Source organism: Octopus bimaculoides, chromosome 11, assembly GCF_001194135.2.
Source record: "Octopus bimaculoides isolate UCB-OBI-ISO-001 chromosome 11, ASM119413v2, whole genome shotgun sequence".
In the NCBI taxonomy this organism is placed as follows: domain Eukaryota; kingdom Metazoa; phylum Mollusca; class Cephalopoda; order Octopoda; family Octopodidae; genus Octopus; species Octopus bimaculoides.
In genome coordinates, this window is record NC_068991.1 from 55,351,092 (window position 1) to 55,357,413 (window position 6,322).

Consider the following 6,322-nt stretch of genomic DNA (forward strand, 5'->3'; position numbering starts at 1 on the left):
TTACATTGGGATTTCTGCAATGTGGTGCATAAATTGTCAAGTAAATGAGACGCATCTTTGCCTCCACTGATTCACTTGCAAAGTGTTGAGTAAAATTATTTCGTTGCAGACTTCCTTTGGGTCTTTTTATTATCACTGCGACACACATAGTCCCCAGTTGGTAACATTGATTTCAAGGCCCTCCTAGATGAGAGACTGGCATTCCACTTAATGTCTATGTTCCATGCTGGCATGGATTGGAGAGTTATTAATGTAGAAATATGGTATCGTAGCTACTAACAGTTGAGGGTTGCGTAGTCTAGACGGCGTTTTTAGATTTCATTATTCTCTTTAACCCGGGCAAAGCCGGGTATTTCTGCTAGTTAATAATAAACATAAACATATTCATGAAGATAAACATACCTTAGATAAGAATAATCTATGGACTCAACTTACAAATAATACTATAAATACTGTTAACCCAGTTAATAGCTTACACAATAACTATATATTGAAGAAAAAAACCCACCATACAAATAGCGTAGTAGAAATGAAAAAGTTAGACATGATATTGACAATAGCAATATAAACATACGTATGTTACATTCTAAGCCTACTAAGCCTAAAGAAAGTTATGACAATAATCAGAAAAATATAAAAATATATCCCTAAAAAGGGATAAAAGTGTTACATATAACTATCACTTCTATTCTGTCATCTGTATCTAATTTGTTAGCTAAAACTTTGGCTTCACTGTTAATATTATCATAAACTTGCAGGTCAACCATTATATATTTCTATGTAATGCTATTGCTTAACAACTGCTTGCACATTATTGTCATTTTCATATAAGTTTGTAATGTCATCAGATAACAATAAGACTTATTCTGACTCACAGAGTATAATACCTGAATATTTTATAATAAATAAATTTAAATGAGAAGCAATTAAAGAGTAAATTTTTTCCACTTTCCATAGTATTTTAAACAATCCACTGTCTTTTTAAGGTATGAATTTTAGATGTTTAATTATAATTAATACAGTGTCTCTATATATATTAGCTATTGAATGGCTAATGAAAAAAAGTAGTAATTAAAAGCGATGGACACATAAAAGGTGCAGCAATATCAAAGGAAGGTTAACCGGGAAGATAGTTTTTGTGTGTGGCAGATGCACAGGAGCAATAAACACTGAAGATGTACAGAAAACAGATTCTATCACATGCCAGAGGGAAAAAACTAGAAGTAGTTGCTAGCTTCCAATACCTAGGCAACCATGTCTGTAGTGGGGTGGGTGTGGTTGCTCTGAGAGTGTAGCAACTAGAATAAGAATAGCCTGGGCAACTTTTAGGGAGCTCCTACCTCTACTGGCAACTAAGGGCTTCTCGCTCAGGATTAAAGGTAGACTGTATGATGCATGTGTGCGAACTGGTATGCCACACGGCAGTGAAACATGGGCCGTGACTGTTGAGGAGATGTGTAGGCTATAAAGAAATGAGGCTGGTAAGATCTGCTGGATGTGTAATACCTGTGTGCATACACGACAGAATGTGAGTGCCTCGAGAGAAAAGTTGGACATCAAATGTGGTGTGCAAGAGAGACGACTGCACTGGTATGGTCATGTGTTACATATGGATAAGGACAGTTGTGTGAGGAAGTGTCACATCCTAACTGTGGAAGGAACCTGTAGAAGAGGTAGATCCAGGAAGACATGGGATGAGGTAGTGAAGCATGACCTTCGAACATTGGGCCTCACAGAGGTAATGACAGGAGATTGAGACCTTTGGAGATATGCTGTGACTGAGAAGACCTGGCAACTAAAGTGAGATCGCAGCTATGGCCGATGCCAGTGTTGCATGTCCAGCCCATTTAAGAGTACTCTTGATGTGTTGGGCGATATGATATGCTTGAGAAGACTTGTTGAGGCAAGTAAAACCAAAATCGTAGCTGTGGCCAATAGCCCCCTGACTGGCTCCCGTGCCGGTGGCACGTAAATAGCACTATCCGAACGTGACCGATGCCAGGCCCGCCTGACTGGCTCCTGTGCCGGTGGCACGTAAAAAGCACCCACTATACTCTCAGAGTGGTTGGCGTTAGGAAAGGCATCCAACTGTAGAAACATTGCCAGATCAAACTGGAGCCTGGTGCAGCTGCTGGCTCTCCAGACCTCAGTAGTCAAACCGTCCAACCCATGCCAGCATGGAAAACAGACATTAAATGATGATGATGATGACAATATACATACACACACACACACACACACACACACACACACACACACATATATATACTATGGGCGTCTTTCAGTTTCTGTCTACCAAATCCACTCAAAAGCTTTAGTTGGCTTTAGGCTATATTAGGAGACACTTGCCCAAGGTGTCACGCAATGGGACTGAACCCGAAAACATGTGGCTGGGAAGGAAGCTTCTTAAGGCTAGCAATTTCAGGGGAGATGGGTAAGTTGATAATACCGACACCGATCTTCAACTGGTACTTATTTTTTCAACTCTGAAAGAATGAAAGGCAAAGTCAACCTCAGTGAAATTTGAACAAAGAACGTAAAGCCAGATGAAATGCCTCTCACCATTTTCCAAGCAATTCTGCCAGCCTGCTGCCTTAGTGTTCATAATATATTGATTTGTTGCGTGGTCTTAAAATGTGTATGAGTATGTGTAAGTAGATGAAACCAACCCTAGTTTGTGTTTGGTTTCTCATTTTTATCCCATCAGATGAAGAGCAAAGTCAAGTCTGGTTAAGTGTGACAAGCTGAGGAACAATGAAAGAAAACATGGTAAAGTGCGTTGCTTCACTGTCATTCTTATACCTTCAAAAGTAGAATGAAACAACCATCTAAGAATTATTAAAGTGCTTCAAGAATTACCAAAGTACTCACTGGGTTTGTGATTGTCATGCAAATTCCAGGGGTCTCTGGACAGTCAAACAATGATTTCCCTTGTCCAGGTGCAAGAATGTTTAGGTGCTGGTTAAAGTTGGTCTTGATTTCACTTGCAGTAAATCTGACAAACTCTTTTGAAAAAGTTCAGTTTCAAATTACATTTGTAGGTGACATTTTGTGAAGGCAGTGAAAGTTAAGAGGACATACTGCTTGGATGGCACAGTTGCTGGCTCTATTAGTTTGGCTATTAGGGTTATTAGTTTGTGATTTAAGGGAGATCTGGCTGTTGTTTCTAGTACCTCCCCAGATCTCCCTCGTTTCTTTCTCACTCTCAAATCTATTGATGTTTTTCAATATTTTCTCCCCATAAACACACTTTATGGAACGATGATGCCGTTGTAACACGCACGGTCCATTGCTGGGATATAAGCAAAACAAAAACAAAAACAAAACAAAAAAAACATGGTAATTAAAATTTTTATCGGTACCCCAGCCAATCGTGGCCGTGTAATAAACGAGGTGGGAGGTCTGGGTGTGTGTTAAAAACAACAGCCAGACCTCCCTGAAATCACACTTTTACTTATGAAAATATTAACTTCTTTTAACCGAAAAGGTTTCTTCCATGGGTCGTATGTACGTTGTGCAAAAAAAAAAAAAAAGAAAGAAAACAGTTCGGACTAGCGTGGTGAGGGGATGATGAAAATGAAAAACAAATCAAATTTTCAAAATTGCTTTTTTTTCCCATAAAACAATGCCCCTCGTCATTCTGAAGGCTGTGGTGAAAAAAAAATTGGAACAAATCCCTGTCAAAACGGAGAAATTCCAATTTATGTGGGCCGTCTGATCCGAAACTCCGCTTTTCAGAAACTCCTCCGCGAAACCCTTTGCAAAAGAAATTTTGCCAACAAATTTTTGTAATCGTAATCTATGCCGTTTGAAAGGTATTTGTATGAAATTTCATTAAAAGATACCCATTTTCCTGAAAGTTACGAGGGGGAAAATGTTGGGTCGTGTGAATTTTCCGCAACTCCTCTCCCCAACCCCTCGGGAAAACTTTTTGCAATAAATCTCTACAATCTGCAGGATCTAAGCGGTAATGTTGAAAACTTCGTTAAAAAGTATCAGTCTTTTTGGAAGTTATGAGGCAACAAAGTCGAAGTGGGGTACACATCTGTAGTTATGCCTATATAAGAAGTCTGATCAATAAGTATCCATCTAACCGACCATAAACCGCTGGTTTATACATTCAACGCCAAGCCTGATCGTCACTCACCCAGGGAAGCCCGACATCTAGACTTCATATCCCAGTACACGACTGACAATCGACACAAGGGTACGACCAACTCAGCAACTGATGCCCTGTCACGCATGGAGCTTAATGCAATCCACACCACTGTTACTATTGATCTCCAGTGGATTGCTGCTGATCAACAAGATGACGAAGCACTGCTAAAGCTCCGGAATTCGTCTTTACTGAAATTCCGACAATTCTCGATACCCTCTGCTACAAGCTATATTTGGTGCGACATCTCCACCAGCCATGAAGCCCATACGCGCCGCGATGTTTTCTCTGCATTGTATTCCTGGTGTCCGCGTCACACAAAAGCTGATATCGACCCGTTTGTGTGATCCAGCATTAATAAGGACACCCGTGAATGGGCTAGGAGCTGTGTCGCGTGCCAAAAAGCAGATTCACCGACACAGTAAATCTCCTATCGGTTCATTTGCAACAGCTGATTCACGTTTCCTATTTCTTTACTGCCCACAAGGGGCTACACACAGAGGGGACAAACAAGGACAGACAAACGGTTTAAGTCGATTATATCGACTTCAATGCATAACTGGTACTTATTGAATCGACCCCGAAAGGATGGAAGGCAAAGTCGACCTCGGCGGAATTTGAACTCAGAACGTAGCAGCAGACGAAATGCCGCCAAGCATTTCGCCCGGCGTGCTAACGTTTCTGCCAACTCGCTGCCTTATTCACGTTTCCTTATTCTTTATTCAGCTGATTCACGTTTCCAGCATGTGCAGATAAACATCCTTCTCACAACTGCACTCACCTTCTCTAATGCGCTATTTCTAGCAGGTGGAGATAACATTTAAAAGTTTGTGTGGAAATCAGCACAAACAATATGAAATGAAATGAAGGTTGCGGATTGGCTAAAATTAAATTATTTTAAATGTTTGTAACTTCTTTATTATTAATTTTTAGAAACAAATGAATGCAATTTTCATCATCAGCATGTAAAAGAAAATGAGATCTGTATGTTTTAAGAATATTCTGATGAAAATTTGAAAAAGTTAAACTTGTAACAATAAAGTAAACAATAACGTCATTCTGTGACACCTTTTACTTGGAGAAAGCTTACGAAGGAGATATAAAAGGATCTGCCTATTTTCAGTACTTCTAATATACAGGTAATTTATTATTAAGCAAGAGCTATTTAAGAACGTGTGTATGTGCTTATTTAAAAATGAGATAAAATGTTGAAAAATTAGAATCAGTTACAATTTATCTACACAAGTGTGTCACACCCTGGTCACACAAAAGCTGATATCGACCCTCAATGGTCAGAAAAAATGATATTTCTTTTCTTATGAAGGTTTCTGAAAAACGTTTCAGATGGTATAGATTTGATTTGTAGTGAAATTTGTTATGGAAAAAAATGTTCCGAGGGTGGAAAGAGGAGTTCGGAAAAGTCATATGTATTCGTATAAATTCATATATATTGGTTTAACTGCAAATATAGTTGTCGGCTTACTTATGAAGATAACTAGTTGACTGTTTTGACCAGGACGCCCTATATACACTGGCTCGGGAACGAAATTTACTTAGAAAGTGCAAACCCAGACCCAAAAAGTTTTACAAATACGGTTATGTTTTTTTTTGTCTTTTTAAAAAAATCTATTTATGTTCTTTGTCCTTTTAGAAAAAAAACTAATTTCTAGCTACTTTTTATAAATCACTTTTTACTCTCTGTTTTCTAAACCCGAGACAAGTAAGTAGAGGTGCAAAATTCCCCACAAAAGTTTTAGGGACTGTACCTGTACCTGTACTCCTTGCACCCCTGTTCCCGAGCCCATGCCCATGTAAGTTGGATTTTCTCCGTTCTGACGGGGAGTTTTCCCATTCTTTTTTTTTTTTTCCATCACGGTCTTCAAAGTGATGATGCACATATTTTTATGAAAAAAAAATTTTTGAAAATTAAAATTTTTTTTCACCTCACCACCTTGATCAGTTGGGTGGATGGGGCGTACACTACCACGGGAGAAACTTTTACGGTAAAAAAAAATTAGATATATATTTTCAGGCGAAATGGGATTTAGGGGAGATTTGGCTGTTGTTTCTAGCAGATCCTACGACCACCTTACTCGTTTCCTTGTGATCCTCACATGTATTGATATTTTCCAATATCTTTCTCCCCATAAACCCATTTTATGGTTT

General features: G+C 38.9%; 1 protein-coding gene across 2 annotated transcripts in view; it reads left to right on the forward strand.

The window, feature by feature from the left end:
• The first annotated feature begins 5,142 nt into the window (after positions 1 to 5,142).
• Positions 5,143 to 6,322, forward strand: part of LOC106870696 (uncharacterized) — a 39,268-nt gene continuing 38,088 nt past the window's right edge. Inside the window, exon 1 of one of the 2 annotated variants that reach the window (XM_014916859.2) lies at positions 5,143 to 5,295. The gene's annotated coding sequence lies outside the window, so the exon portion shown is untranslated. The remainder of the gene's footprint in view (positions 5,296 to 6,322) is intronic. The other variant, XM_014916860.2, reaches the window with a different exon arrangement.